At 44.0% G+C, this 9,470-nt stretch overlaps 1 long non-coding RNA gene across 1 annotated transcript; it reads right to left on the bottom strand.

Moving 5' to 3' along the window:
* Positions 1–5,436: 5,436 nt before the first annotated feature.
* Positions 5,437–8,319, bottom strand: LOC134293268 (uncharacterized). The gene is made up of 2 exons (XR_010000284.1): positions 7,974–8,319; positions 5,437–6,226 (listed from the first exon to the last, which is right to left on the bottom strand). It is a non-coding gene; the product is annotated as an uncharacterized LOC134293268 (long non-coding RNA).
* Positions 8,320–9,470: the final 1,151 nt, after the last annotated feature.

Below are 9,470 nucleotides of genomic sequence, written 5' to 3'. Positions count from 1 at the left end.
GCATTTTGGGTCATAAGCTGATTTTTAAATCTTGGCCTTAATTGCATTTGTTCTGATGGCTTGCTCCTGGGCTGCAAGGATCAGGCCTTCTGTCTCCTTCTTCAGGGTCCAATTCGTGAGCCAGAGCCAGGTCTTCTCCTTATCAGCTTTTCCTTCAATTTTGTCAAGGAACTTTCCATGCAGTGTTTTGTTGTGCCAGCTGTCAGCTCTAGTTTGTAGTGCGGTTTTCTTGTACTGGTTTTTTGTCTGCTGTGTTTTGAGGAGTTTCTGATTTTTGACTTCAATCAAAGCAGGTTCTTCACTTTGCTTGACATATTCTGCCAGAGCATGTTCTTCTTCTTTGACTGCTTGTTTTACTTGTAAGAGTCCTCTGCCCCCTGATCTTCTAGGCAGATATAGCCGGTCAACATCACTGCGAGGGTGCAGTGAATGATGAATGGTCATGAGTTTTCTTGTTTTTCTGTCCAAATTGTCCAGTTCCACCTGTGTCCAATTTATAATGCCAGCAGTATATCTTATGACAGGTATGGCCCAGGTGTTTATGGCCTTGATGGTGTTGCCTCCATTGAGCTTGCTTTTGAGAATTTTTCTGACCCTTTGTGTGTATTCTTTGCTGACCACAGTTTTCACATGTTCATGCTTGATGTTGTCCAGCTGTAGTATGTCCAGATATTTATAGGCCTCTGGCTGGTGACACTTTATTGTTTGGCCATTGGGCATATTTATGCCCTCACTTTCAATGATTTTTCCCTTCTTCAATGCCACTGTCGAACATTTGTCCAAGCCAAACTCCATGCTGATATCAGTGCTAAAAATTCGGACAGTGTTAGTCAGAGACTGGATTTCAGTTTCCATTTTCCCATATAGCTTCAGGTCATCCATGTACATCAAATGTGAAATTTTGTGAGAATTCTTAGATATTTGATAGCCGAGATTTGTTTTTTCTAAGATTGTTGACAGAGGGATCATGGCAATAATGAAAAGCAGAGGGGACAATGAATCTCCCTGGAAAATTCCTCTCCTGATGTTGACAAGTCCATAGCTTTCATTTCCAACAAACAGTTCAGTTTTCCAGTGCTCCATCATGTTTTCAATGAAGGTGCCAACGTTTTTACTAATCCCGATGGCGTCCAGGCACTTGATGATTCAGCTGTGTGGGAGTGAGTCAAAGGCCTTTTTGTAGTCAATCCACGTCATGTGAAGATTAGCTTTTCGGCTCTTACAGTTCTCCAGAATCATTTTGTCAATCAATAACTGGTCTTTTGTGCCCCTGCTTTTCCGTTTGTTGCCTTTCTGTTCATCTGGCAAGATGTTTTTTTCTTCAAGATAGTCTTGAATTCTGTCAGCTATGATGCCAGTCAGTAGTTTAAACATAGTGGGCAGACACGTTATTGGCCTGTAGTTTCCTGGTGCTGCTCCTTTTGCTGGATCCTTTTGTATCAGGTATGTTCTTCCAGTTGTTAGCCATTCACTGATACTTCCTTTCTGCAGCATCTCATTGAATTGTTGGGCCATTTTTCCATGTAAACTAATCAGATGTTTGAGCCAAAATCCATGAAGTTGATCACTACCAGGCGATGTCCAGTTCTTGACTTTATTATTATAATTATTATTATTAAAAATTATTAATTATTATTATTAAAATTATTATTATAATTTTGACAATTATTATTATTATTATTATTATTATTATTATTATTATTATTATTATCTGTAGAGCCTAGCCATTAGGTATGTCCCGAGTTACACTTTTCCATGGATCCCTGTGCTCCATTCACTTATTCCACGTCACTCAAGGCATCTGATACATTCTTAAATTCTTAAATTAAAAACATGCCCAGACATCAGTAAGTCGCTCCCTCTCTCACTATGCTATTTTTAAAGGAATTAAGCAATCTGGAGAGTCAAAACTCTTTCAAATGCATTAAAAGGCAAAACACGGAAACCAACAAAACAGCACACCGTTACAAGGCCATCACAGCCAATTCCTAAAAGCGCGGCGGAACATTAATATTTGTGCTTGTCAGTAGAAAAGGAACAAGGCGCTTTGAATGTCTGAAAATAAAGGGACTTCACATTCAAGCTTTTAAGCATCACAATTTTCCTCTTCTTTTCTGTTCAGTGTTAGAATCATTAAGTGCTTTTTTTGATGCTATTATACAATACAATATGACTTCACTTCTGCTTTTTATAAAACGAAAAGCCAGCATATGGTATAGTAGTTCGAGTGTTGGAAAACCTGGAAACTTATGCATAGAAAACTTTGGATCTTATATAATTTTACTCGGACGGGAGGCGTGGTTTGCTGTTACACCTCACTAGGAATGGAAATTCATATGCCTTTCATCATTTCACTTAAGGTGAAGTAGTGTAAAACCTACTGATTTAGGTCTTCCATTTTCGTGCATTGGAAGTCTCACTTACCTGTGTGTTTGTGTTCACAGTGTTCTCTGGATGTGAGCTACAACTCCTATAAATCAAGGCCAATTTTCCCCAAACCTCTCAATTATTTTTCATTGGTCATGGGGGTCCTGTGCGCCTAATGTGGTCCAGGTCCATTGTCGGTGGGGATCACGGTGCTCTGTCTTGATACAGGGTGAACTACAACTTCCATCATGATGAGTCAGCCCCCCAAACCCTTCCAGTATGTTCAGTTGCTGATCAATTCTGCTCTATTTGCTGTGCGCCATAGAAAAGAGTAGGAAAGGGTTATGGGAGAGGCAGTGGGCGGGATCCTGCAATTCCCAAACCAATGGAGAGACTGAGAAACACTGGGATGTCTGTGGTGGAGGAAACATATAAAATCTAGGATGAATGTTGAGTCATGAGTCAGCTCCCCAAACCCTTCCAGTATGTTCAGCTGCTCTGTTTTCTGTGCGCCATAGAAAAGCGTAGGAAAGGGTTATGGGAGAGGCAGTTGGCGGGATCGTGCAATTTCCACTAAGAAACACTAGGATGTCTGTGGTGGGAAACATATAAGATCTAGGATGAATGTTGAGTCATGAGTCAGCCCCCAAACCCTTCCAGTATGTTCAGTTGCGGATCAATTTTACTCTATTTGCTGTGTGCCATAGAAAAGAGTAGGAAAGGGTTATGGGAGAGGCAGTGGGCGGGATCGTGCAATTTCCACTAAGAAACACTAGCATGTCTGTGGTGGAGGAAACATATAAAATCTAGGATGAATGTTGAGTCATGAGTCAGCTCCCCAAACCCTTCCAGTATGTTCAGCTGCTGTTTGCTGTGTGCCATAGAAAAGAGTAGGAAAGGGTTATGGGAGAGGCAGTGGGCGGGATCGTGCATTTCCACTAAGAAACACTGGGATGTCTGTGGTGGAGGAAGCACAAAATCTAGGAAGAATGTTGAGTCATGAGTCAGCCCCCCAACCCTTCCAGTATGTTCAGCTGCTCTGTTTGCTGTGCGCCATAGAAAAGACTAGGAAAGGGTTATGGGAGAGGCAGTGGGCGGGATCCTGCAATTCCCAAACCAATGTAGAGACTGAGAAACACTGGGATGTCTGTGGTGGAGGAAACATATAAAATCTAGAATGAATGTTGAGTCAAGTCAGCCCCTCAAACCCTTCCAGTATGTTCAGCTGCTCTGTTTGCTGTGCGCCATAGAAAAGATTAGGAAAGGGTTATGGGAGAGGCAGTGGGTGGGATCATGCAATTCCCAAACCAATTGAGAGACTGAGAAACACTGGGATGTCTGTGGTGGAGGAAACATATAAAATCTAGGATGAATGTTGAGTCATGAGTCAGCCCCCCAAACCCTTCCAGTATGTTCAGTTGCGGATCAATTTTAACCTATTTGCTGTGTGCCATAGAAAAGAGTAGGAAAGGGTTATGGGAGAGGCAGTGGGCGGGATCGTGTAATTTCCACTAAGAAACACTGGGATGGCTGTGGTGGAGGAAACATATAAAATCTAGGATGAATTTGTCCCCGTCTGAAAGCCTTCACTTGGGTGTCATAGGAAAGGGTTAATGGGAGGAGTTATGCAAATTAAGGAACCCTGGATGTCCATTCTGGAGGAGAAACAGAACATCTAGGATGAAATTGACCCTGCGGGAAAGCCTTCACTTGGGTGGGGGGCAGTATGGTGTGTGTGGAGGACATTGGCAGGAATGCTGGACATGTTTACTGTGCTCGCTATAACCTACAATGTCATTGGTGGGAGGGCCATTGGTGTCTCCTGAATAGTGGGAGCTAGAGCTGTTAGTTGAGGCAGAAGCTTGTCTGTCGACACCCCAGCCACACACACATATAATATTTTCACTTTTATTATAGACTAGCTTGGGGACCCGGCGGTGCCCGGGTCATTTGAGAAAGGCATTGTTTGCCTGTGTTCCAAGTGTAGCCTATATCCAATGTTAGGTGGGTTCAGTGGGTGCGGGTGAGCTCCAACTCCCATATGCAAGTCCCATCGTCCAGTGTCCATCCCTCTCCAAACAGAGCCAGTATGTAGAATAGGTCATGGGGGCTCGATGTACCATGTTTGGTCTTGATCAGTCATTTGTGCGGGTCGCGGTGCTCTCAGGAAGTGAGTGAAGGTATTGGAAGTCCTATCGTGCATGGTCTATCGTCCTCCAAACTGCACCTGGGTGTAGACTGAGTCCTGGGTGTTGTCTGTGTCAAGTTTGGTCTTGATGAGACATTGATGGGGGTGACAGTGGTCATACTGCAAGTCCCATCATCCAAGGTCCAAGCTCTTTCAAATCTCACCAAGATGTAGAGTGGGCCATGGTGGTTCTATGTGCCAAGTTTGGTCTTGGATCAGTCATTGGTGGGGGTCACAGTAGTCCCAGGAAGTGAGTGAAGATAGTGCAAGTCCCATCATCCACGGTCCCTCCTCCCCCAAACTGCACCAGGATGTAAAGTGGGCTACCCTGCACCTGCGTGTCACGTTTGATACAGTTTTGTCATTCATGGGGATCACAGTGGTTTGTGGGAAGTGAATTGGATGAAGGTACTGCAAATCCCATAATCCTTGGTCCATCCTCCGTGAAACTGCTGCCACATGTGAAGTGTGTCATTTGGGATATGTGTGCCTGGTTTGGTTCAGTTCTGTAATTTGTGGCAGTTGCTGTGGTCTGAAGAAGTGAGGGAAGGCACTGCAAATTCCATCATCCTTGGTCCATCCTGGCCCAATATACATCAAAACATAAAGGGGGCCATAGGGGTTCTGTGTGCCAAGTTTGGTCCATTTCCATCATTGGTGGGCATTGCAGTTGTCTGTGGGAGTTAAAGTGTTTGAAAGTACTGCAAATCCCATCATCTGTGGTCCATTCTCCTCCAAATGGCACCAGGCCATAAAGTGCCTCATGGGGGTTAAATGTGTCAAGTTTGGGCCAGATCCGTCATTTCTGGTGGTCTCAGTGGCCTGTGGAAGTGGTGGCCAATCAGAAAGCTGCCACATACCCGCATGCATACATACCCGCATACAAACACTGACTTTTATTATATGTATAGATTTCCAAATACTACCTCTACATAGATGCCCACCCAAGCTGGACTGCAGATAAGGGCTCACTATAGTTCAGAAGACACTTTTCAGTTGTTTTGTGCTTTTGGTTTTGGATTTCACAACTTGCGTTCTGACTCACAGGAATATATTCCAACAGCCCTTCCCTCTTGTCTTTCCTTCTAGGTAGCTGTCATTTGGAATCCATCAACGGCAAGCTTCCTCGGCACCCAGAAGGAAAGTCAGAGTGACTTTCACCGAAAAGCTGGCTGCTCAGGTGCAACTGGGAGATGTGCCCTGAAGATTTGTCCCGTGAGAGACTGCAAATTTATTTCCTATCCAATGCAGTTTATTTTAGTTTTTTCTCGTGAAAATTCAATATCCTCTCTGTGCTCTTGGCTGTCTCTCCTAGTAGGTGCCCTGCAAAATTGTCTCTCAGCAAGTTTGTCTCCATGGATTTTATTTTCTCCACCTGGCTTTTTTTCTCCCTGACAAATCTTTTAGTTTGACCTTCAGGTTGGGTGACGCTGGCTGTATAAAATCTGCATTGAACTGTATAAAATCCACTTCCTTTCCTCCTTCCTTCGTTCCTTCGTTCCTTCCTTTCCTTCTTTATTCTTTCCTTTCCTCCTTCCTTCCTTCTTCAACTAATTTATGACACCATAGAAACTTCCAGTAGCGTGCGGAAAGGAATGAGGAAGTACTCCATCCAGGACTCGGTGTCACAATTGATCGATGAAGCAGCAGCTCCCCAGAATTGAGCTGAAGCTGGAAAAAATGTTAAATTGTCATTTTTTTCTTAAGTGAGTGAAGACTGTCTCCTTAATGAACCATTGGAGCGAAGCCCCTTTGGTCCTCTAGACCAACTCCCTGACACGCAGGAAAACACAATAAAAACATATCCAACAGATGGCCATCCAGCCTCTGTTTAAAAGCCTCCAAGGAAGGACTCTGAGGCAGAAGGTTCCACTGTTCAACAGCTCTTACAGTCAGGAAGTTCTTCTTAATGTTCAGTTGGAATCTCCTTTCCTGTAATTTGGACCCTAGTCTCCAGGGCAGCACAAAGCAACCTCTCCCTCTTCCTTATAACAGCCAATCAAATCTATGCACATAATAAAAATGAAAGTGTACGTGGGAAAGGTATCCACTTACACCTGTGGTTCCCAAACTTATTTGGCTTGCCGCCCCCTTTCCAGAAAAAAATATGACTCAGTGCCCGCTGGAAAGGGGGGGCGTGGCTTAGAGGGGTGGGCGTGGCTCTTGCTCAAGAGGGCGGGGCTGAGCCTCTCCCCTATTCCAAGATGTAGGGCTGGGAGGGGGAGGGGGATGTGGGCGGGGCCACCAATGGGTGGCCAGGACTGGGATGGGTGGGGTTACGAGCACTGAGGCAGGGCTGAGCTTCTATCTCTGTCCTGCGGTGCCTGCCAGGACACAGTGGGCGGGGCCTCTTGCTTGACGGGGCTGAACCTCTATACCTTGCCCCTGTGTTCTAACAAGCGCCTCAGGGGAGGTATAGTGGCTCAGCTCTGTCTCACACTCTTGAGAAAAGGCCCTGCCCCTAGCTCTGCCCTTTGGTCCTAAAAGGCCTCTCAGGAGAGGTATAGAGGCTCAGCCCTGTCTCAGGCTCTTGGAAGGATGCCCTGCCCCCTTACCTAGCTCTGCCCTCTTTGTTCCAACAAGCGCCTCAGGAGAGGTATAGAGGCTCAGCCCTGTCTCGGGCTCTTGGGAAGAGGCCCCGCCCCTAGCTCCGCCTTTTAGTCTTAAAAGGCCTCTCAGGAGAGATATAGAAGCTCAGCCCTGTCTCAGGCTCTTGGAAGAAGATCCCGCCCCCTTCCCTAGCTCCGCCCTCTGTGTCCCAACAACCGCCTCAGGAGAGGTATAGAGGCTCAGCCCTGTCTCGGGCTCTTGGGAAGAGGCCCCACCCCTAGCTCCGCCCTTTAGTCCTAAAAGGCCTCTCAGGAGAGATATAGAGGCTCAGCCCTGTCTCGGGCTCTTGGAAGGAGGCCTCGCCCCCTTCCGTAGCTCCGCCCTCTGTGTCCCAACAAGCACCTCAGGAGAGGTATAGATTCTCAGCCCTGTCTCGGGCTCTTGGGAAGAAGCCAAGCCCACTCCTCTAGCTCCGCCCCCTGTGTGTCCTAACAGGCGCCTCAGCCCTATGGACATCCCAGGATTCCTTAATTTGCATGACACTGCCAACTGCCTCTCCCTTAACCCTTTCCTACCCCTTCCTTTGGCAGAGAGTCCTGAACCCAGCTGGGAAGGATGAGGATGTTGGAGGGCGTGCGCTTGGGCTACTGTGGTTCCTCCACTGATACCACTAAGCTCATCCTGGATTAACATACCTGAGCGACCAAACAAAGCCGATCACGGTTCCTAGAGGGAATAGGTTGTCATAAATCCACATCCCTCCTCCTTCCTATCTGTCCCTTCTCGGGCACCCTTGTGCGCTGTCTTTCCTGTGAGCCCCCTCCGCTGTGAAGCATGAATCACCGTAACCAATCAATTTGTTCTTCACCTTTGTTATGTAAATCCACGCTGCACGGATCTGGATGTACCATGACAGATACAAGGATTGGACGTGTGTATCCATGGAGAGGAAGGAACTTGATCCAATCGAGGCGTCTCACTCGGATACAGAAGCGTGACAGACGCCTTCTCTGACTCCGCCAAGTAATATCCTGGATGGAGGAAGCCGTTCGTCAAATGGAATGAAAGGTCCTTAAGATAGCTAGGTGACAGATAGGCGGATAAATTAATAAACAGATGAGAGATTGACAGAACGGCGAGTTTCTGAGTCCAGTGGCCAACAAAAAATGATCAGGAATGTTGTATTAAAAAGGGGATTTTGTCACTGTTTGAGGGCCAAGAAGTGAGATTTATCTATAAGTAGAAATATAATAATAATAATAATAATAATAATAATAATAATAATAATAATATATTATTATTATTATTATACAATTATAATAGTGTATTACAGTACAGTCTCACTTATCCAGCAGAACGTTGGATAAGCGAATATGTTGGATAATAAGGAGGCATTAAGGAAAAGCCTATTAAACATCAAATTAGGTTATGATTTTACAAATTAAGCACCAAAACATCATGTTATACAACAAATTGGACAGAAAAAGTAGTTCAATACGCAGTAATGCTATGTAGTAATTACTATATTTATGAATTTAGCACCAAAATATCACGATATATTGAAAACATTGACTACAAAAATGCGTTGGATAATCCAGAACGTTGGATAAGCGAGCATTGGATAAGTGAGACTCTACTGTATTATTATTATTATTATTATTATTATTATTATTATTATTATTATTATTATTAACACAAGATGAGTCCACAGCAGACACTCTGCTGGCTGTTGTATTGGATCATACGTCGGACACTTTATTATTATTATTATTATTATTATTATTATTATTATTATTATTCTTTGAAACACAACAAGATGGGTCCACAGCAGACACTCTGCTGGCTGTTGTATTGGATTACACGTCGGACACTTCCCAAGTGTATTATTATTATTATTATTATTAGTAGTAGTAGTAGTATTGCACTCCCAACTGGCTTCCTTGCATTCAGATTTTGCCACTGTTTGAGGGCCAGGAAGTGAGATTTATCTAAAAGTAGAAATATAATAATAATAATAATAATAATAATAATAATAATAATAATAATAATTATTATTATTATTATTATTATTATTATACAATTATAATAGATTATTATTATTATTATTATTATTATTATCACAACAAGATGGGTCCACAGCAGACATTCCGCTGGCTGTTGTATTGGATCACATGTTGGACACATTATTATTATTATTATTATTGATACAACGACGTTGTATGACACAGCAAACAAGATAGATATGCTGGGTTTCGTTTCACAAAATCACAAGTCGAACACTTCCCAAGTGTCTAGGACTGTGTGATGTATTTTTGGATGATGCGCGCAGATCCCAGCAGGGTGGCCTTTTGCAGTTGGCAGATCG

The sequence above is a fragment of the Anolis carolinensis genome, unplaced genomic scaffold (assembly GCF_035594765.1).
Source record: "Anolis carolinensis isolate JA03-04 unplaced genomic scaffold, rAnoCar3.1.pri scaffold_7, whole genome shotgun sequence".
NCBI lineage: Eukaryota > Metazoa > Chordata > Lepidosauria > Squamata > Dactyloidae > Anolis > Anolis carolinensis.
The sequence above is the reverse complement of the archived record's forward strand: the minus strand, read 5'-3'. Positions and strand labels throughout refer to the sequence as shown.